Source organism: Lepisma saccharinum, chromosome 7, assembly GCF_977018435.1.
Source record: "Lepisma saccharinum chromosome 7, izLepSacc3.1, whole genome shotgun sequence".
Lineage (NCBI taxonomy): Eukaryota > Metazoa > Arthropoda > Insecta > Zygentoma > Lepismatidae > Lepisma > Lepisma saccharinum.
Genome location: NC_139235.1, coordinates 6,034,951 through 6,059,473, shown reverse-complemented (window position 1 = coordinate 6,059,473; position 24,523 = coordinate 6,034,951).

Below are 24,523 nucleotides of genomic sequence, written 5' to 3'. Positions count from 1 at the left end.
TTATTGGAAGTAAAATAAACCAAATCAGATTCAGATTTATTGGAAGCAAAATAAACTAAATCAATCAGTGGTTATTATCCTATGCTACGCTACAATTCAAGAAGAAATCGACGCCAATCTGGCTCCATGTTCCATAGTGCAAAGGCCGACCGACCTTGTTGACGCCGCCTGCGTACGGAAGTAAACGGACAGCAATTTGAAGAAATAAAACTGAACGACAGTCCTTACTACATTTATTTACTTTCAGCATTTGACTTCCGGAAATTAGCAGACCGCTAAACAACCCTTGACAGCAGAGAAGAACGCACTATAGGAATTACAATAATGAGAATCCACATGAAACAGGAAGAGATCTTCATTAAACTGAAAGCTCTAGTTATCGGTGCTCAGTATTGCCCTCTAGCGGCTAAATCCACAAACAACGTCGTTCGTTCTGATTGTAGACCGGGACGAATGCCTCTTAATCAACAGCTTCGTATTCAGAGAAAACCCGAGCCGGTGGATGCCGAAGCAGTTCGAACCGATCCTTCCAATTAGAAGAGGCGAAGAGAGAGAATTGAAATAAGCGACCCAATAGAAACTCTGCAGTCACGTCTCACCATTAAAGGACTCTCACAACTTCCAGTTTGATGCAAGCCGTTGGATTTTATTTTTTAAATTCTCCTCGTACTTATCCGCAAGGGTAAATGGAGCAGGAAAAGCAACGTAATTAATTGAACGGGTTGATCAATGTACAGAGGCGAATTGGTTGGAGTTTTAAGTCCTGGTACTTAAGTAAAGTCTGGATGTCGGCATAATTGAGGGAAGTTGCACACGAGGTTTCATCCTAATGTATAGTCTCTACAGGGGGTTACAAAAGTAGATATACAATTATGGAACGTGTAAGTAAAAAGTAACTTGTCAATACCATATAACATAACAACCCGTGGCGCAACAGCCCATTGAGGGCCCGGGCCCGACCAGTTACGGAATAACGTGTGGTCGGCACGACGAACCCCCAGTCGTTGTAGATTTTCTATGACTGAGTTACGCTTCCCCAAGGAGACCCGAATCTGCGCAAGTCCCGTATCCGGAGCCCAAAGCACGACGCTTACGGTGCGAGACAATAGTTTTATTAAACAACAATAAGAGTGGCATATATAAAGAGAGCTAACAACTTACTGGGAATACCCCCAACGGTAAACCTCACTTTACACGTAATACACGCCGATAACTGCAGTCTTTCAGGCCAACGAGGTTCTGGCGCCTGAATCCACTGCCAGTAGGGTTGTCCTGTGTTTTGCCCTTATACAGGGTATCCCCGGAGGAAGTGGCAATACTTTGGGAAATGGTAGTATGGGTGATTCTAAGCAGAAAAGTTCATATGAACATGGGCCCGATTTTGAACGATAACTGAGCTTAATTACTTAATTATCATGTACTAATTACTACTACACCACAAATTAATGCAATAAAAATTAGTATCAGGATGTCCCTTCTAGTATTTACATGTTACTGTTTTTGTTTACGTTTTTCTACTTCATTTTTATTTCTCTTCATATCTCAGTTATCGTTCAAAATCGGACCCATGTTCATATGAACTTTTTTTTGCTTAGAATCACCCATACTACCATTTCCAAAAGTATTGCCAATTCCTCCCGGGACACCCTGTATGTGCTGAGCGCCCCTTTACAGCCTGAGCTCTTAATCTAGATATGGAGATTCTAGTCCTCAGAGACAAGCGTTGATTTTAGTTACAGTAATGTGCCGGGTGCAAATAACTCAAGTGTTGACGCACCTAAAAATGTTATTTTATTTAGTCCATTGCCCAGGCCTAGATCCCGATAACTTCTGCGGCTAGTTCTTCGGGAGTGAACCACTCAATGCCCTCGCCCACCGATCAGGCTAAGCAGTAATCACTTAAATATCTGGTACTGTTTATTTACGCTGGGATATGTTCCATGAGGGTTCCCTATTCAACCTAGTTCCACTATAGTGCTCTATTCGAGCGCCATTTTCAAATATGGCGGCGGGTACCTCACGTGGGATTTCAGTTGATTTGTGTTGAGTGAAAGGTGTATATACGTCCATTATTTTCTGTGTTTATATGTGAATCATATGTGAAAGACAAGTCATGAGCCTTAAGGGGGAGAGGGACAATTTCCCCTAGGTCCTTCTCTCTGAGGCAGCTGGGGAGCATTGTTGCCAACTTAGCTCTTTTGGCGCCAGATCTGGCTCTTTCGTGCACTCGTTTGGCTGTGAACCGTGGCACCCGCCCCCTGCCTCACTATGATGCCATCACTAGCCCGGGCCCACATAGATCAACTTTTGCAATGCGTATACATTTTTCACCTGACGTCATGGACATCCGCAGGATTTTTCCCAGGGAGGGGCAAGCAAGGTAATTTTTTCCATGGCGGGGGGGGGGGGGGCAAAGGACACATATTAAAGTTACCGGTAATAGCAGCCCCCCCACCCCTTCGACAACTAAAATTACCATGTTAGGCACTTTATCCAGCCTTCGTAATCTAGCTCCTTCAAAGTCAACTTTAACTCAATTTAAGGTGAAATATAGCTCTTTTATGCGCATCAGGTTTGGCAACACTGCCAGGATGGTCGTAGGAAACAAGGAGAAATGCATTACGTATAGCTCCTTGAAAGTCAACTTTAACTCAATTTAAGGTGAAATATAGCTCTTTTATGCGCATCAGGTTTGGCAACACTGCCAGGATGGTCGTAGGAAACAAGGAGAAATGCATTACGTATATGGGAGAATGATTTCCCCAAGAAAACGAATAAAATAAAAGTTCCGATGGCGGAAAAAAAAACATATGATCGGAATACATGGGATTCTGTAAATATTTATTCATCATATTTTTCAAACATGGTATCTAGCTTAATAATCAACTTTAAAAGCCGCTTTCACTTGCAACATCGGGAGCAATTCGTACTCTCAAATTATGCGTGGATTTTCTTTAATAGCAGTGCTCGTTACGACGATATTTAAATAAATGCATGCCTGGTGTAAAATTGTCACACCTCCCCGCCATAAGAGCTGAAGAAACAAATACATTTTCCAGCCGAAATTAGTGTCCCTTAAGCTTCCCCCCCCCCCTCTAGACCCAGAATATTGTTGTATTATGTGTGTCCACATTTCTTTAAGGCTCATCTCACGTGATATCGATTATGATACAGGAGTCACCATGTGTGCAGCCCAAAGGTGCGCATATAAGCCCTGTAAAAAAAGCTCAGAAGCTTGGGTTCTTTACGAGTACTATTTGAGAGTTCCTGAACTTTTTTTGGGGGGGAGTTTACTGCTAACGTCTGCACGCGAAACAGATACATACATCAGCGACAGAGATCAAAAGGAATCCCGCAAACAAATGAGCAGCGCCGGAAACAAGAGAACGAAGAAGAAACTAAAAATTCCATGAGTTCCTTGCTAACGTCTTTGAAAGTATCTCCTCCCTGCTTTGTGCATAATACAAGTTTCTGCGCAAGAAGTGACTCGAGAGAGCACGACCAATGAACGCGCGAGAGGGGAAGTGAGTGCATGGAGGGGTAAACGTGTCTGCAGCTACTGCCACTGCTTTGATCCGCCAACTCGCCGCTTCCTTCCCTTCTCTACTGTTATGCGCGCCATTGCTCTACAGATTCCGGAGACAGCTTGGTTAAAGGCTAAGGCTGTAAAGTTGCACTCAGGTACACAAGGGCGTTAACTTGGAACCTAATTTTGAGAAGGTCAGATTCAAACTGGGCCAAATTTTGAGAGGGTAGAATCAAACTGGTCCTAATTTTGAGAAGGGCAGAATCAAACTGGGCCAAATTTTGAGAGGGTAGAATCAAGATGGTCCTAATTTTGAGAAGGGGAGAAGAAAACTGGGCCTAATTTTGAGAGGGCAGAATCAAACTGGGCCTAATTTTGAGAGGGGTAGAATCAAACTGAGCCTAATTTTGAAAAGGGGAGAATCAAACTAGGCCAAATTTTGAGAGGGGCAGAATGAAACTGGGCCAAATTTTGAAGGGGAAGAATCAAACTGGGCCTAATTTTGAAGGGGTAGAATCAAACTGGGCCTAATTTTGAGGGGGTAGAATCGAACCTGGGACTTAAGTTTGGGGGAAGAGATTCGAAAAGTTTTCCATCTAATAAAAACAACGTTCAGGATTATTTGCTAAAAAAAACTGTGGCGTTTGCGAAATCACAAATATTATTACTTTGTTCCTCAGGTACCCTAAATTGTAACTTTTTAATAAAACTGAACATTTTGCGGGGCGCAAGTGCCCCCTCTTGCCCCCGCCAACTTACGCCAATGCAGGTACAGCAACGAGAAATACAGGGCAATACGGCACCACAGAGGATTATGTGGAAGTAAGGTGCAGTGCAGCGACGCTGTTATGAGTGAAATGGAGCAACATACGAACGTAAAATTCTGCTTCAAACTGGTATCTGCTGCACGATAATGCACACCACCATACTGCCATAACCGTGCAACAGTTCCTGGCACGTAAGGGGGTTGTTGTACTCCATCATCCCCCTTATTCACCGGATCTGGCCCCTGACGATTATTTCCTTTTCCCTCGCTTGAAGAAACACTTAAGAGGACAACGGTTTTCGGACATTGCCGACATCATCAATAAAATCAAATAAAATAAAATCCAACGCAATATGAACGCTGAACTCAACCGTATCACACAGGCTGCCTTCGCCCAAAGTATGCGAGACCTCTACACGCATTACCATTGGAGGCGATTATTTTGAAGGACAATAAGCTGTATTCCTGCATACATATACCATCTTTCCTGCGTTGTAGCGCGCTGTGCTCTGCCAAGGAGGTTGGTTTACATTTGTGTGAAACGTATTAATTAATTATGTGTGAATTCAACACTTCAAAATGAACAGGTATCTTATAAAACCACGTATAAGGTTGATAAAGACAATTAGAGTCAGCTAATTGAGCCTTCAGGGGGGTGGGGGGGAGGGAAGACAGTTGCAGAAAAAGATAAAAGAAGGGCCATTCACGTACCGAAAGAGCACCGAAGCGTAAAACGCGACGCGAAATCCTGCACAAAGGGGGCGTGGCGTAGACAGATAACTGAGAGGCTTTCCACAAGCATGTCTTCCCTGAGCCAGAACACACGCGTTGGTCTCAGTCGAGCTACCCCGGGCAGACTTCCACCTCGTAAGAATCATAGCGCCCTTGTTATCTAAGTGGGGCGGGGGGTGATATTTCTTCCCAGGTAAGACGGATGCGAACCCCGTGCTACGCGTGACTCGCTGCAGACAAAGCGCGACGCCATTAACCTCTTCTTATTTCAGCCTCGCTCAGACTTTATTAAGGGCCTCATTAAGTGATGCGGGAAGTCGCAGATTTATTGGTTAGCGTCTTCCTGCTTGGAATTTCTGAAACGCGTTTCTCTATTTTTTTTTCAGGCATGGAGATCCTGGATATTATAAGGAAAGACAGATGGCAACCATGCATTGTTAGAAGTTTACCGTAACAGTTACAGTATCTTACCGTTAAAATTAAACAATCTGCCGGTCAATTCACGAAAATGGGACCGCACCGTTTTATTTACATTTGGATATTTATCATGCATAAAGAATTGGGACTGCGCTGATCCCATGCATCGGATCTTAAAGTACCGGCCGATACTACAAGGCCTGTTCAAAAAGAAACCGAACTCTTTTTTGTAAAGTTTGCACATCAACTCATTGAAGAGAACCGACAGTGATGGTGCCTAGCGGTGTCCTGGGTTATTAATAGACCTCGGAGTTTTAGGCTCTAAAAATCCTAAAATAGGTTCTCAAAAATCTTAAATTAAGCTAAAAAAAAAGCTGAAGTAGGTTGCAAAGAATGTAAAATGGTTCAAAATTCGGGAAAAATACTGATTAGGTACAACCGTTAAAAAACAAAATTTCAATTTGGGGATACATTGCAATCACACAGACCCTTCATATTGTTAAAATATATTTGTGTGTGTGTGTGTGTGGTGAGAGGCGGTAATACGCAAGGTTGAAATATAGAAAATATCTGCCTCTACCATTGAATTTTTGAAAATTTCGCCTTTAAAACCAGGAATTATAGTTGAATTTTATCATGAGACCACCTTGAATACATAATCATTTTTTTAATGTTATCCACAATCAAACTCCGCGTTTTGTCTGTGAGTATCATCTTACGTATTTAACATGATATTTCAACAAAAAACAGTGGTGCAAATTTGAGTGTTGAAATGTTACTTTGCAAGCCGTGAATGCCACGCACAGAACTGAAGCGAAGGTGAGCACACGGATAAGAAATGTGCACTTTGGACCGTGCAGGTAACAGTGGCGTCAGACATTTTGCTTTGTTTAGAGCTTTGAGAAACATCATAGACTCGCAGGAAGAGAAATCGACAGAACGTTTGTTTCATACACGTTAATCATTGATTTTTTTCGGTGCCAAAGCAAGATAATACCTCGGTGTGATACAAAAATTCTTACGAACCTTAAAAAGTACATAAAATCTAAAAAAAAAGGTTTGATTTAGGCGCATAAACCTAAAATAGGTTCTAACAAGCAAAGTAGGTTATTTTAGGCACTATAAAACTTCGTCAGTTCTTACGTTTTTTTAATGAAACGCTGACATAACTTGTTACCCCCACACCCCCTATACGCCTTCATGGCGTGGTGCTATGCACAGGGGAACACTTTACTTTACCTTTTTGACATAACTTGTTAGTTCTTATTTGCCTGCAAAGGAAAAAAATAGGTTAGAAACCTAAACCCGAGGTCTAGTTATTAGTTTGGTCCAGTTTGAAAGCAGCTGCAGCTGCCAACCGCAATAGCGCAGCAGATCGCGTTGGTGCAGTTCCGTTGGCCGTTCCGCGGCGATTTTCAGTCACCGTACCATCAAGGAACGAACTTGAAGAGCAGCGAGTAATGAGTAAAATCCTTTATGAGATTGCAGAAACTTCCTAAGAGGCGTACGACATGTTATATGAAGCCTACAGCGAAGAATGTTTCAGTCAAACACAGTGTTACGAACGATACAGACGAACTTCCATCGACGACGCAAAATCTGGACGCCCATTGACCTCTACCGACATCGACCACGTGGAAAGAGTGTGGGATGTCATACGTGCAAATCGCCGTCTCACCGTATGTCAAGTTGCTGGTGAACGAAGCTCGTGTCAAACGATTTTGACGGAAACCTACAGATGCAAGTCCTTGATAATCATCACGATAATGCACGTGCTCACTCGTTGTCCGGTAGTTTTTGGCAAAGCCCCAGACACCCACTGTCCCACAACCGACCTACTCCCATGATTTGGCAGACTTCTTCATCTTCCCCAAGTTGAAATCAGACCTGAAAGATCACACATTTCAGACAATAGAAGAGATCAAGGAGAATTTGCTACGGGACCTACAGGTCGTTCCAAAACTGGAGTTCCAGCAGGCATTCCAGGACTAGAAGAGACGCTGGGAGCGGTGTGTGCACAGTGGAGGGGAGTACTTTGAAGGAGACAGGTCCAAATAACTGGTGAATATTACCATTTTCTCAATTTTGTAAAAGTTCGGGTTCTCTTTTAACAGCCCTTGTATTCCGGAATTTTGATCGTTCGCGGGATCCGCAAAAATATTGCGCGACAATTTCGCGCAGTGTATTCTTGAAGTTATGTAAACTTCAAAGTATTGATTTTGTACAGTCACAGGCACTTCTGCGTTGTATCGATTCCATTGAAAGTAAATGTGGTCATTACAACTCAGAAGTGTCAGTGATTGTACCAATATTCTGTGTAAAAACTGTATTTAGTGAATACATGACAGGTTTCCCAACATCAATTTGTGACTGAACAAATAATGTTAGAAAGAGCATGATGTTCATCATTAACGGTTCATATCCACGTTCCCCCTTGGGCGGTGACAGTCCTGCATCTCATTCCGATGCCAACGGGGCCATTGTCTTAACTTCATCAGGCGAGAGGAAGGTCCCTGAACCTAATCTGCAATCGCTTACGCATCCGACCTTTGACAAGCGTGCTGGAAAAGTCATTCCTCTGTTGCTGAGATGCCCAATGAGGTGTGCATAAAAAAGAGAAGTACTGAAATAACAAAATTACCCCTTGCGTGTTCTTCTGGCTGTCGGGAGGAGCAACCATGTGATCGAAAGAAGAACCCTCCCCCCCTTTCCTCTTTGGGTTATCAGTAGCAGATCGGCCCGAGGCCACATCCACGCCCTTTGAATCTTAATTACAATTAAGGGGGAGGGGGCATTGTCGTTAAAGAACTACGAAATCAATTATTGGCGCTAGGTATTTACCAACCAGAGGGTCACACTCAAAGGCAGACGCTAAGCCGAGGATAGGGAACAGCGTTGCCAACCTCACGATAGGAGAAGTGCCATTTAAACTTTTAAATTATGCTGTGTGACTATTATAATTGTTGTTGTGTAAGAATTATTAACTTATTATTATTATTTTCTGTTGACTGTAGTTTCAAGTTCAATTTGTGTATGTATTTTGGAAAGGAGACCTTGACTTATTGATTATTTCCTGTGGTTGAGCTACAATCGGTCAACCAATGAAATGGGTTCAGTATAGTGCCTGAAGAAAATTGAGAAAAATTCTGGGATTAGGAACGGCGACCCGCTTGTTATATTTGAGATCGCCATACCGCCGCTCTCCGTAGCGGAATGGTTAGTACAGCGCACTACGGTGCCAGGGATCCTGAGTTCGTGCATGGGTGTTGATTGTGAGTATTCCTTCATCAGCAGAAAAGCGAAGTAAAACCAACTAAATTTCTACGATTTCCTTCAATAAAATGTACCTCACGAGCTAAATTGTTAAAAACTTGTCCCTGGGTTGGCATACTTCCTTTTTGTTTGAAACAAGTCCACTGGAGAAGTACAAATACAATCTGAGAATTCTAAAAATATATATGTATTATTTTCTCAAAATATGTTCCATTGAATTCAGTTTCCATATTCCTCATGGGTGCACGTTTGCAGATGATACTAGCTTTGGCAATCATGCCAAACACAGGGTGCTAGAGAGCGACCACAAGTAATAGAACCTTCGGCCAAAAGTCTCCGCGCACCTTCCCCTCCATGGAAGTAGGCTCCACTCTGTACCTCCCCTCCACGCGGGAGTAAGATGCGCAGGAGTCGAGGGTCTGCGCAAGCTCTTTTACCTGTGGTTGCACTATAAAGAACTCTCCTCGTTATAATGTCCTTATCCCATCCCTCTTCTTGTTGAAACCACAACACGTGCCACGGTTGACAGTCGAAAGCGTTGCCACATCTTTCCTCCCTTCTCGCCTATCAACAGCCAGTCCACCTCTGGGTATGGCCACTGCATTGCCCAGCGACATGTACAGGGTGAGACAGTCAAACGGGAAGATTTAAAAAATTCACAAGAAATAGATAGAGCAACAATTAGTTATTTTTTGAACATGATGTACACGAGTTGAAATTACTAGTGTACCTAAAAAATGTTCATTTTTTAAAAAAAATGGTGTCAGTAAGATGGCGTCCTAGGTGTTGCACACATTGTCGGAGTCTCAGAGTAAATCCGCCCATGACGTTGCGTAGCATCTCCAACGGAATGTTGTGGATCTCTTGCCGAATTCGCTCCTTCAAATCATCCCTGGTTCTTGGAGGGTTGTCCTTGAATACTTTGGATTTGAGGTAACCCCAAAGGAAAAAGCCAGGAGCCTTTAGGTCGGGTGAACGGGCAGGCCACGGAATATCGCCGAATGTGCTGATGAGACGACCAGGAAATGCGAGTCTAAGCACATCCATAGACACTCTGGCAGTATGGCTAGTTGCATCATCTTGCTGGAAGCAAGGAGCACGCGGGGGTAACTGAAACTCTCGACAGAAAGCGTGTTTATCTCCAACAAAACTATCCAAGTTTTTGTAACACGCCTTTACAGCAATGTGTGCAACACCAAGGTCGCCATCTTACTGACACCATATTCAAAAAATGAACATTTTTCAGGTACCCTAGTAATTTCAACTCATGTACAGAACATTCATGTTCAAGAAATAAATAATATTTGCTCTCTCTATTCTTCCCGTTTGACTGCATCACCCTATATGTGAGGGAGGGATAAGGAGAAGAACGTCCACATGCGCCACCCTCTCCCTGTCCTGTTTTAGGGGCGGGGGTGGTAGTGGCAAGCAGGGCCGGATTAAGACGAAATTGGGCCTGATGCTGCATCAATTGATAGCATTAACTTGAAATATTCGGTGAACAATACACACAACGATGTTATAGTTACGTCACAGCGCAAAGAATAATAGTAACTGTATAGCAGTCGCGTAATTAGAGTCCAACATCCGGGCTGTCTCACAATGTCACGTTGTCCTAGGCTATGAATAGAAATAAATTTACCATCTCCTAAGAAATCATTTTGCCAACTCATAAGAAATCAGGTTGCCAACTCATAGGGAATCAGGTTGCCAACTCATAGGGAATCAGGTTGCCAACTCATAAGTAATCAGGTTGCCAACTCCAGAATCAGCATCATTATCTCACTGATATGAATAATACACAGCGCAAAGAATAATAGTAACTGTATAGCAGTCGCGTAATTTGAGTCCAACATCCGGGCTGTCTCACAATGTCACGTTATCCTAGGCTATGAATAGAAATAAATTTACCATCTCCTAAGAAATCATTTTGCCAACTCATAAGAAATCAGGTTGCCAACTCATAGGGAATCAGGTTGCCAACTCATAGGGAATCAGGTTGCCAACTCAGGAAATCAGGTTGCCAACTCATAGGAAATCAGGTTGCTAACTCATAGGGAATCAGGTTGCCAACTCATAGGGAATCAGGTTGCCAACTCAGGAAATCAGGATGCCAACTCATAAGAAATCAGGTTGCCAACTCATAGGGAATCAGGTTGCCAACTCATAGGGAATCAGGTTGCCAACTCATAAGTAATCAGGTTGCCAACTCCAGAATCAGCATCATTATCTCACTGATATGAATAATACACAGCGCAAAGAATAATAGTAACTGTATAGCAGTCGCGTAATTTGAGTCCAACATCCGGGCTGTCTCACAATGTCACGTTGTCCTAGGCTATGAATAGAAATAAATTTACCATCTCCTAAGAAAACATTTTGCCAACTCATAAGAAATCAGGTTGCCAACTTATAGGGAATCAGGTTGGCAACTCATAGGGAATCAGGTTGCCAACTCATAGGGAATCAGGTTGCCAACTCAGGAAATCAGGATGCCAACTCATAAGAAATCAGGTTGCCAACTCATAGGGAATCAGGTTGCCAACTCATAGGGAATCAGGTTGCCAACTCATAGGGAATCAGGTTGCCAACTCATAGGAAATCAGGTTGCCAACTCATAGGTAATCAGGTTGCCAACTCCAGAATCAGCATCATTATCTCACTGATATGAATAATACACAGCGCAAAGAATAATAGTAACTGTATAGCAGTCGCGTAATTTGAGTCCAACATCCGGGCTGTCTCACAATGTCACGTTATCCTAGGCTATGAATAGAAATAAATTTACCATCTCCTAAGAAATCATTTTGCCAACTCATAAGAAATCAGGTTGCCAACTCATAGGGAATCAGGTTGCCAACTCATAGGGAATCAGGTTGCCAACTCAGGAAATCAGGTTGCCAACTCATAGGAAATCAGGTTGCTAACTCATAGGGAATCAGGTTGCCAACTCATAGGGAATCAGGTTGCCAACTCAGGAAATCAGGATGCCAACTCATAAGAAATCAGGTTGCCAACTCATAGGGAATCAGGTTGCCAACTCATAGGGAATCAGGTTGCCAACTCATAGGAAATCAGGTTGCCAACTCATAGGAAATCAGGTTGCCAACTCATAAGTAATCAGGTTGCCAACTCCAGAATCAGCATCATTATCTCACTGATATGAATAATACACAGCGCAAAGAATAATAGTAACTGTATAGCAGTCGCGTAATTTGAGTCCAACATCCGGGCTGTCTCACAATGTCACGTTGTCCTAGGCTATGAATAGAAATAAATTTACCATCTCCTAAGAAAACATTTTGCCAACTCATAAGAAATCAGGTTGCCAACTTATAGGGAATCAGGTTGGCAACTCATAGGGAATCAGGTTGCCAACTCATAGGGAATCAGGTTGCCAACTCAGGAAATCAGGTTGCCAACTCATAGGGAATCAGGTTGCCAACTCATAGGGAATCAGGTTGCCAACTCAGGAAATCAGGATGCCAACTCATAAGAAATCAGGTTGCCAACTCATAAGAAATCAGGTTGCCAACTCATAGGGAATCAGGTTGCCAACTCATAGGGAATCAGGTTGCCAACTCATAGGAAATCAGGTTGCCAACTCATAAGTAATCAGGTTGCCAACTCCAGAATCAGCATCATTATCTCACTGATATGAATAATACACAGCGCAAAGAATAATAGTAACTGTATAGCAGTCGCGTAATTTGAGTCCAACATCCGGGCTGTCTCACAATGTCACGTTGTCCTAGGCTATGAATAGAAATAAATTTACCATCTCCTAAGAAATCATTTTGCCAACTCATAAGAAATCAGGTTGCCAACTCATAGGGAATCAGGTTGCCAACTCAGGAAATCAGGTTGCCAACTCATAGGAAATCAGGTTGCTAACTCATAGGGAATCAGGTTGCCAACTCATAGGGAATCAGGTTGCCAACTCATAGGGAATCAGGTTGCCAACTCATAGGGAATCAGGTTGCCAACTCAGGAAATCAGGATGACAACTCATAAGAAATCAGGTTGCCAACTCATAGGGAATCAGGTTGCCAACTCATAGGAAATCAGGTTGCCAACTCATAGGACATCAGGTTGCCAACTCATAGGGAATCAGGTTGCCAACTCAGGAAATCAGGTTGCCAACTCATAGGAAATCAGGTTGCCAACTCATAGGGAATCAGGTTGCCAACTCATAGGGAATCAGGTTGCCAACTCAGGAAATCAGGATGCCAACTCATAAGAAATCAGGTTGCCAACTCATAAGAAATCAGGTTGCCAACTCATAGGGAATCAGGTTGCCAACTCATAGGGAATCAGGTTGCCAACTCATAGGAAATCAGGTTGCCAACTCATAAGTAATCAGGTTGCCAACTCATAAGTAATCAGGTTGCCAACTCCAGAATCAGCATCATTATCTCACTGATATGAATAATACACAGCGCAAAGAATAATAGTAACTGTATAGCAGTCGCGTAATTTGAGTCCAACATCCGGGCTGTCTCACAATGTCACGTTGTCCTAGGCTATGAATAGAAATAAATTTACCATCTCCTAAGAAATCATTTTGCCAACTCATAAGAAATCAGGTTGCCAACTCATAGGGAATCAGGTTGCCAACTCATAGGGAATCAGGTTGCCAACTCAGGAAATCAGGTTGCCAACTCATAGGAAATCAGGTTGCCAACTCATAGGGAATCAGGTTGTCAACTCATAGGGAATCAGGTTGCCAACTCAGGAAATCAGGATGCCAACTCATAAGAAATCAGGTTGCCAACTCATAGGGAATCAGGTTGCCAACTCATAGGAAATCAGGTTGCCAACTCATAAGTAATCAGGTTGCCAACTCCAGAATCAGCATCATTATCTAACTGATATGAATAATACTATTTACAATTTCTGATCGATTTTTCTCCTGTATTTTATTCTCTAGACTTCATGCTTCGCAGATTGTCTAGCTAGCCTAGAATATACGCTCCTGCTGTATAGTAAGTAACGCTGTGTCTAGGAGTCCGAAATTGGGGCTCTAAATTTCATTCTAAGATTTATTTTCAGGTTAATATAGCAAAAGAAAACTGTTCAGCTTTCGGAAAATTCTCGTCTGTTTTCATCTGGGCCTATTTCAGGAATGGGCCTAATGCTACACCATCAATAGCGCCCAACTTAATCCGGCGCTAGTGACAAGACGCTTGCCAACTGCGAACAAGCCTTCCTTTGTCAGTATGCACTACACCTCTACATGTATGGTTGTGGTTTATTCTCGGATTGGGGAAACGAACGACATTTTACTTTGGCGCCACTGTGCTAGGGTTGGCGTCACTGCTAGGGAAGGCGCCCCCACCTTTTCTCCACCTCTTGCATTATTGATGGAGAGGTTGGAGGGGTTCGGGGCGGGGGGATTGGAGAAACAAACCCAAAAATTTCATGCAAACTGCACACCCGTCAGAAAACGAAGAGGCACAGCTGAAGTTCCGTCAACCGTGTGTTGTCAGTCCCGGGGCGACGGACAACAATCATCTGCTCGGGATGGGAAAAAGAACCCGATAGAGAGATAGCGAAGCAGACATGATAATGGAATGACATTAGCCGGTCCGCGACGCATAAAACGCAAAGGGACGCTCCTCTACGGCCCGCGGCGGGAGTCCCTTAAAGGGCCCGCAGGGAAGAAATTGACTGACAACTCCGGTCTGACTCGCTTTCGGAGGTTTTTTTGCGGAATTTGCCTAATCGTGCGGAGAACTTCATAATTAAGCTACCTCATTTGTGATCCGGGAGAATGGAGCAGAGTTGGGGGGGGGGGAGATGTCTCTTAAAAATGCAGATATGTAATAAGACTAGCAAGAGAGCGGAAAGCTTCAGTTGAGCACCGCAGGAAGAGGACGTAATAATCAATTATGAAACTTTCTTTTTCTGTGCGGAAGAACATTGAGGATGTAAATCCGGAAACATCCCCCCCCCCTACTTCTTTGGTTCATTTACCAATCTCTTTTGCATAGGAAAAGACCTGTTTGTCTTCGCTTGGGAGAACATTGTCAATCGGAAGAGCATCCTTCCCCGACAATATGGCTTGAGGAGTTCGACAGCATAGAAATGAAGTTTTATCTGAAGGAAAATTACGCATTTTTCTTAAATTACAAGATAAATTTCTGCAACTAATTTTAAAATATTGCGAAGAATCGTTTATGATTTTGGTATGGCACGAATTTTAGTATATCGCTAACATGACTTATGCATGAATGGAATGAAGGAACATTAAGGGGGTGGGGCAGTAGGGCCACACACATTCTCGATCTCTGCTTTGATTGATCGACTTGGTGTTTTTTAAGTCCACTTTGTGCACAGAAGGGCTAATCGGGAATGGACCTACAGTTTAATGTGGGATCCGAACCCGGGACCCCTTGATTAAAAGGAGACGACGCTATCACTGCGCCATCGGGGAGGCCCTCGATCTCTGCCAGTTTTGAAGGTGATGTGATCAACAGCACGCTCCGGCCGGCTTAACCGTCAGGGACCCATTTATTTGAGGCTGGGTGAGCCCCAAAACTGCTTTATGCGGGAACAATGCCGGTAAACTTACAACCTTAGAACATCCACCCCGAGAATCGAACCCGGTTCTCCCGCATGACAGTCAGACGCCATACCGACTAGACCAATTAACAATGCATGCTTAAGACTGCTTGGTCAGCATATTTAGTGTATTTCTAGTATGGCAAGAAGGCATAATCGTGTTACCATGGGACCTTTAATATCTGGTCACCGTATGTCGGACTTCAGTTGTGAAAAATGAAATAATGTAAATTTATTTTTGGAAATATAGCGTTTCCCTTATCTGCTCTGAAAATTCAGCTCCGCTTCCGACCTTGATAGTCGCAGAGAAGAAGAAAACCCTTAGCAATCATTGCGCTTCAAATAACCCTCCTGCTGAAAACGTGAGGGATCATCCAAATAAGCTGAACGATATAACCAAATCTTTGAAGAGGTCACGCTGCCCCCGGCTTTTGTCCAGAACGAGAGAGGAGATGAGGGCGATAAGGTACTTTCCTCCACCGCCGGACAGTGGTTATCTTGGGAGGATTGGTCGTTCGGGGCCTCCGGATGGCTCCCGGGGGTCGCTCTTCCATTTATTATTTACTGGTGGTTCCCACGGCGATCGAGGCGTTCATCTTGGACAGAAAGGGAGCGAAATTGCATGTCCCTTGATCCTTTGGGGAGGCCTGTGCCTCGCTTCATTTTAAACAAGTCACGCAATTTGGGAGACCATCTTCTGTGGATGTTCGACAAGTGGAGCGTCGGGGGAAGTCCTTCAGTGGTGCCAGGTCGTGGGAAAATGTCTACTGGCGGAGGGAAATTTCAAAGAAGGGTCTGGGATGAAAAGGAAATACAGTACTAGTATTTTCTCCATCTTGTGTTCAATTCGTCCACTAAAACAGACTGGGCTAACCTTTTGAAAACTTTTGTTGAACCATTGGACACTTTCCCAACGGGCCACCATAGAAGCAATTATTTGAAAATCAAATACTAATGATTCAAAATGGCTCCACAGTAAGTGTTGGGAAAACCACTACAATACGCATGGTTACAGCAAGATAGCGCTCCTGCTCACACTGCAAGACAAACAATAGCCTTCTTCGAGACATGTTTTCCAGATCGTCTCATCTATAAAGAGGTATGACCCCCGAAGTCACCTGAACTAAGTGTGTGTGATTTCCCTATATTTGAAAATAGAACTTTACTAGACAAAGCCGCCAATACTTGAAGACTTGAAATTACTCTACACGCGAAATAAGGGACACCTTTGTGGACGAGATTCAGTGTATATTTAGGAACATGTTGAAGAGGATCGACGCTACTTTCAACGCCTCCTTCAAACTCGAGTGAGTAAACCTGTTTGTGAATTCTCTGCTTGGAGCCACTGTATATGGACGACACAACTCAAACCCCACAAAATATTACACTGGCTGTGGAACCAGACGCCAGAGCCTCGTCAGCCTGTAACAATGCAGCCCTGGGTGTGCTACAGGGAAAAGTGTCTGCAGTGCAGAGATAGTCATCTCTTATGCCTAGAGTGGTGTGGAGACGAGTAAAATCTTGAACTCATCTCGAAATAAGAGAATCTTGTTTCGTTCAAGACTTTAGCAGACTATAATCTTGTCAATTAATCTTACACAGAACCAAATCGATAAAACAAGAAGCTCTAAAGTGCAGGCACGTATCTATTAATATGTTCCGTTGGGTGGGGGGGGTTCGAACCAAGTGTCTCAGGAATAATAATAAAGAGTTCAATGAAAATAATTGTATTAAATAAAGTTAATGCTAATTACAATACATAAATCAATATTATATTTTTATTACACGAATAGGTAAAAAGACTGTATAAGAATAGAGATATAACCTGTAGTTAAGATGGGAATAATTTACATAAAAACAAGTGCCCTGGCAATGAAATTAATGTCAAATACATGAATTGAGTATTTATCGAACAACAAAAATGATATTACATATAGTTGGAGAAAAGTAAGTTTCTGATTAATATTGTATGCATATAGAGTAGTAGTGTACATAAATCTTCTTTTTAATGTCATTCAAAGTCGTATGATTCCAATATAATACTTGCCTTGTAAAAATTTCAGAGGAAATTAATAACCATCGATTATGCAACAAATGCTAATATTTTCATTACTTAATTATAGTACTTCGTAAGTTTTTTGGGGGCGGAGGGTCCGCACGTCTGTACCCCCCTAAATACGTCCTTCCTGTTATTGAAAGGCGTATGATCCCAATATAATTCTTGTCTTCCAATAAGTTCAGAGGAAATTATACAACAAAGACTAAAATAATACAATTTTTCATTATTTAATTTTAGTACTTGAGAAATCTTTCGGGAGCCCGGACCCCCCCCCCCTAAATACGTCCTTGCTAAAGGGGTGTGCCTACGTTACCTGTAGAATCCTTTGTGAACATTTGGCTTCAAGTGAAACCCGAGGAAGGGTTGTTAAAAGTCCAGGAATTTTAAATAAATTCAATTCCGGTCCAGGAGAGAAAATCAGCAAGCGTAAATGGGTTCTGGACCGTAAAGAACCTTTTTATCTGTAAAGTATTTCAATTCGGTCCAGGAACCTTTTTTCCGGATCACATCGCGGTACGACGCCAGAGGTCCCGGGCTCGAATCCCAGCGTTTGTGAGTGTCCATTCATCAATTTCATGATATCATCACTCATCCCCATCCTCGCAAATTAACCAAAAGTGGCACAAGAAGCTAAGTAAAATAAAGCAAATCAATCAATCATTTTAATAGGGTCCACGGTTTCGTATTGAAGTGAAACAATACGTAACTTGGACTGAATTTAAATTGTGCGAGGAAAAAAAAAGTTCCGGTCTTTTTTGCGGAACCCAATGGAACCCGAGGGATTTTGGTTCACGAAAGGGAAACATTTTGCCACTCTTGAGGGAATTTGTGGGAAAAACGACCATCGCTCTCCCAGAGACGGTTTCCTCGCGAATTGGAGAAAATCGTGGACAGTTACAGCCTCGTAAACGTCCCAGATGGGCTTCCGGAGGATATCGAATGGGCCTCTCGAAGCCCTGGCATAGCTGCGTCGTTGACTGATTTCATATTGAAGGGCCTGCCACCTAATGGGGGGGCTTTATGCTACAATTTTTCCTAACCCCTACTCATTTTTGTCTTTCGGAGATCTACTACCGCCTGATGAAAAAGCCCTCCGCATCCAAATGATCGCAGATTGTCCCCCAGAGCGGAATGGTCTGTCGTGGAAATTTGTGACGATTGGCGTGGCGTGACTGGTACCAATAGCTCATCGATGACAACGGTTGAGTGTTCGATTCTATTAACGTTTGGAAGTGAGCACGGTGTTCTTCAGACACGCTATGCTTTTGCAATCCTTGGCATGTAATGCTATGCTACTTTTTTACTAGTCGAAACGTTATATGGTCCTTGGATGTAACATGTGGACAGGGGCGTATTCTCCATGTTACCGCGTTTGCCTCAGGTAAACCAACCTTTTGTTAAGCAACTTTTTTTGTTATATTATTATACATTTCTGACTGCCACGCGGGAGACCTGGGTTCGATTCCTGGTGTTCGTGATCTAAGGTCGGAATTTTTCCGGCGTTGTCCCCGCATAAAGCGGCTCTGGGGCTCACCCAGCCTCAAATCAATGTGTACCTGGGGGAAAACCTGGGGCGTAAAGGTAGCTGGAACGTGGTGCTTATCACATCACCTCCAAAATGCATGATTGATTGATTTGGTGTTTTAAGTCCACTTTATGCACAGTAAGGCTAATCGGGACTGAACCTACAGTCTAAAGTGGGATCCCAACCACTTTGTGCCTCCACCGGGTATCGAACCCGTTGATTACAAGGCAACGACGCTACCACTGCGCCATCGGGGAGCCCCCCCCCCAATTACTGAGATCAAGAATGTGTGGCGCCCTACCCCCACATCAAGAACATATTTAGGGGGTCGTAGAACCGAGAGTTGACTGTAGTTTTTTTTATAACAAAATAGAAATTGCCGAACATCAATATGCTGCTAAAGTGCGCGTCAAATCTCCTGTATATGACCTTGAACGGCTGAACAGCGCGAGCGAATCACAGACATGCAGCGTTGCCTCGTTCCGTGACAAGGAGTTTCGCTCAACCACGCTGTCTCTTTTCCGTGTGAGATTTCGACATGGCACCGCTGCAGTGCGTTGCTATTGGCTATCGCCATATGCAGGAGATTTGACGCGCACTCTAAACATTTATTACTGTATTCTTGCTGTTATTATTCATACAATTTGAATTGTAAGAAATTGATCATTTTGTGTGAAGAAATGCATAATGGTATGTTGTGGAATATAAAGAAGGAAAACATATTGTATTGTAATTTTTAATTGTTAAACCAATGATAATATCTAATAGAGTACGTAATGAAAGAATCAGAGAAGAATTAAATCAGAAGCCAGTAGAAGAGAAACGGTTTGGACATGTGGTAAGAATGGACGAAGATAGAAAAGCAAAACAATTAATGGAAGCTAGAACAGAGGGAAGGAGAACAAGAGGTAGACCCCGGAACACATTCGAAAAAGGAATAGAAGAAAATAAAGGAAAAGGAATAAGAGAATTGAAGAGGATGGCAAAGGAACGGAAGAGATGGAAGGAGTGGAAAGAGGAACCCGACGCTATAAGGCAAAAAGGGGAAGAAGAAGATAATATCCAGACAACAGAGAAAGCAAACAACACGACGATTCTCCAGAAGAAATTCTGATCACATATTTTTTTCTCAGAATTAGGAATATCATAGTGGTTTATCGAAAGGAGAGGAAATTTCGAAAATGACTTCACTGGCGTCCACCAAAAGGTCCAGTGGAGCCTTAACCCCATAAACCAGTGGTTCTGAACAAGCACGTACCTAGAAATATGCTGGGGGGGGGAGGTCCGAATCAAGTTTTTCAGGAATAATAATAATGTTAATTAAAATAATGATATTAAAATCAAATTAATAATAGTTACAATACATAAATTAATATTATTTTATTATTACACGAATAGGTAAAAAGACTGTATAAGAATAGAGATATAACAGCCCATAGGTATTCATTACATAGCTTACCTGTAGTTAAGATCGGAATAATTTCTATAAAAGCAAGTACCCTGGCAATGAAATTAATGTCAAATAGATGAAAAATTGAATATTTATCGAACAACAAAAATGATGTTGCATAGCTATAGTTGGAGAAAAGTAAGTTTCTGATTAATATTTTATGCATATTATTTTGAGTAGTAGTGTACTTAAATCTTCTTTGAAAGCCGTATGATCCCAATATAATCCTTGTCTTCCAATAAGTTCAGAGGAAATTATACAACAAAGGCTAAAATAATATATTTTTCATTATTTAATTCTAGTACTTGATAAGTCTTTCGGGAGGGGGGGAGGTTCGGGCCCCCTGGACCCCCTGGACCCCCTTGAATACGTCCTTTGTTCTGAATCTTTTTCAGTCCGGGACCCACCTTGAAGAATATTACACTTCATGGGACTCATAAGCATTGCCACCGGCAGAATCACTTGTAGACACCCAGTTTATAATCATATTTTTGCTAACATCGAGTACTTTAAGAAACCCTCTTTTACGCTTAAGGAAATTGCACATACTTCACTCTAGAAAAGTAAATATGTAAGTTAAAGGACTAATTTACTCTATTCTAACATCTAATTAAACACACATGCTAAAATTAAAAACTTTTTTTTTTTAATCACTGAACTAATGTGACGATTGGGGCTTCCGCATAAGCTTGGGTATGTTGGGTTCAAGGGTGGTTAACTTAAGTCGTAAATCTGCGTGCACGTTAAGTCTCAGAAACAGAAGCTGCTTATGTTCACTGCTCATTTCATCGTGCAGCACAGAAAAAATCTTAAATTTAACGGACGACCTCTTATAAACTTTACGAGATTTTAACCCCAAGGTTGAAAATAGTCTTGAAGCCACTCGGCATAATTTTAGGAGTCAATGCCTCCCGGGGAATACCAGAAATGTAGAGTTTAGACAAGGTCGTATTTAGGGGGGGTGCAGGGGATCCGGACTCCCCCCCTCCCGGAAAGACTTATCAAGTACTAAAATTAAGTAATGAAAAATATATTCGTTTAGCATTTGTTGCATAATTTCCTCTGAACTTATTGGAAGACAAGGATGATATTGGGATCATACACCTTTGAAGGACAGGAAGGAAATATTTAGGGGGTCCAGCGGTTCGGAACCCCCGAAAGACTGACCAAGCACTAAAATTAAGTAATGAAAATATTAACATTTGTTGCATAATCGATTCAACTTTTTGCAAGGCAAGGATTATATTGGGATCATACGGTACACTACTACTCAAAATAATATGACTAAAATATTAATCAGAAACTTACTTTTTTTCCAACTACATGTAATATCATTTTTGTTATTCGAAAAATATTCAATTATTCGCTTATTTGGCATTAATTTCATTGCCACGCACTTATTTTTATGTAAATTATTCCGATCTTAATTACAGGTAAGCCACGTAATGAATTTGCGTTGTTATATTTCTATTCTTATACAGTATTTTTACCTAATCGTAATCGTGCAATGAAAAAAAAAGTGCTCCACTGTGCTTAGCACGCCCCTGACCGCCTTTACCCCCCAGAGTTTACCCCAGGTACCCATGTTATTCGACGCTGGGTGGGTTCCAGGGCCGCTTCGAACGTTTAGAAAAGTTCCCGAATTTGAACCGGCCGGGAATCGAACCCGGGACCTTTAGCAAGGTAGTCAGACGCGTTACCGACTGAGCCACCGCGGCAATAATAATATAATATTAATTTATGTATTGTGTTTAGTATTAATTTGATTTAATTAAATTAATTATATTAATTATTATTACTGAGACACTTGGTTCAGACCCCCCCACCCCCGAAACATATTTCTAGATACGTGTCTGAGTTTAGACTAAGTACAACACGGGTTTAATTTAAATCGTTAAAACAACATAGCTATCTTAGTAATTTAAATATAATAGGTTTTTAAGACCCAATAAATACATTTTCGAGCCCGGCTTCGCGACCCACCAAACGCCCCTTCGGGACCCATCAGTGGGTCGCGCTCCATAGGTTGAGAAACGATGCCATAAACCACTGAGTACAGCCTGTTGCAGGCGTATAAATCGAGACAAGACGGAGAACAAGCCAGGCATTTGCAGATCGAGACGAGACCGAGACAACGTCAGTCTCGTCTCATCTCGTCGCCACGAAGTTACCAGGGAGAGCCAGTAAATTATTTACAAAATTTTCATATTGTCTCGTAACCATTTCGTAAGGGGAGACAATCCCCCCCGCCCCCTTTCTGAGTCTCATAATCATGAATCATTGAAGCAGTAACAACGAACCTCAATCAATAACAACAAATCATCATTTACATTTAACACAACCTTTTTTTACGTTTTGATGAATGGATTTAGTTCGGATCCTGTATCAATATTCGAAGAAGGAAAACGACCAATCTATTACGAAAAAAGACACCGAGCGAGAACGACAAATCACCAAATATGATGGTTACATCGAGAAAACACAAAAAGAGGAAGGAGGGGGAACGAAATACATCAGTTCATGGTTGCATGGAAATTCCATTTTGCAGAGATGACAGTCGATATGTACGGAAGGCGGCGATGACTGATGATAGAGACGACATCCAGTGACGTGGTTACAGATGGTTTCCGATCGCAGAGCAGGGGGGTCCCATACTGTCATATGTCTGCGTCCGTGTAGCGGAGTTAATTTCAGGACTGATTTCCAGGGAGGGGGATTGATTTCTTTGAAATGCCGCACGGTATATATCGGTTCGGTGGCTATAAAATTGCACACCAGGGATGGTTGTGTTTTTCAAGACGAAGTGGCGAACTGGTTCCTGGGTTCGAATCGTGAGTTCCCCAAAGGGATATTTCTTTTATATATTTAGCTCAATATATACAGGGTGTCCATAAATTATCTGTACAACTTGAAACACCCGTAAAAAAAATAAGGAGTTTAGATATCAAATCAATGGGTACCTGTGGGCAATCCTGGGGGGGTAAAGGCGGCCGATCACATCAACTCCAAAATGACCGGGATCGAGAATGTGTGGGATCCTACCCCCACATCCCCTGAATGTGCCTTCATGGCACGGTGCTATATGCACGGGGAACCTTACCTTTATCTTACCTATTTCGCATGCCCAATTACAGTGCATTGTGTAAACAAATATATATATATATAAACAATATAAAATCATGTGAAGAATGTAACATTTCAAATTACAACGTACTTATAAACGTAACTGATTTCATACATTGCTTGAGTTAATAAGTTTGAAATTATATTTGAATCCAAATATTTCGCTTATATACGTGTAAATTGTAGAGGAGAAGGTCTAAAAATGGGCGAAGGTTTAAATATGGGGTTTTGGAGTTATCCGCGCTACCGGGTGCTGCAACCTGGAGGAGGCTATGGGAACTGGTTATCCGTCACGGACAAAGTTTGCGGCGCCAATTCGCGAGAGAAAGTGGTGGTTAGTTTCGGCCTTGGATGCTGTTATAGAATTGCGACCTCAGAAAACTTTTTGCAGGTATGTTTTAACTCAGCGTTTTCTGAATTCTCATCTGCTTTGTATAGGTTATGATATTAGCGGTACATAAAACAAATGTGGGCTTTTATAATGCCATGATTTGTTTGTGAAATATGTACCACAGAGAGCGAAAATAAATTCAAGAAGAAAAATAGCGTGATGGTCTAAATATGGGCTACGACATGAGGTCTAATGTTGAGATCACATTTTCAACAGATATTTGGATGTTTTTCTTAATTTCGATTTTTCCCATTCTCAAAACAACATATTATTCATAAATATGACTTTTATAATGTTTTAGCGATAAATGACTGTTTTTTTAAATTTTAATTGCTTTTTGTGATATTGTCACTAGTAGCCCATATTTAGACCACAATTTTGAAATAGACATCATTTTACCACTTTAGCATGCTATTACAATTAAGTATATATTTCATAAATATGCATTTTAAAGGCAGGTGCTTGATATATTATTATTTTCCCCTCCGAAAATGGCAACATAAAAAGGGGGGCCCATATTTAGACCTTTTCCTCTAGTGATGCAATAGATATATTAAATAATAAATTGCACATGTAAAACACGGTCCAATGAAGGTTGAGAATCACTGTGTTAGGCCTTCGATGTAAAATAACCACATGTAAAGAATATCTCTTACGTATAAATTTCGTGAAGGAGAAATATCTCGACTCATTCCCT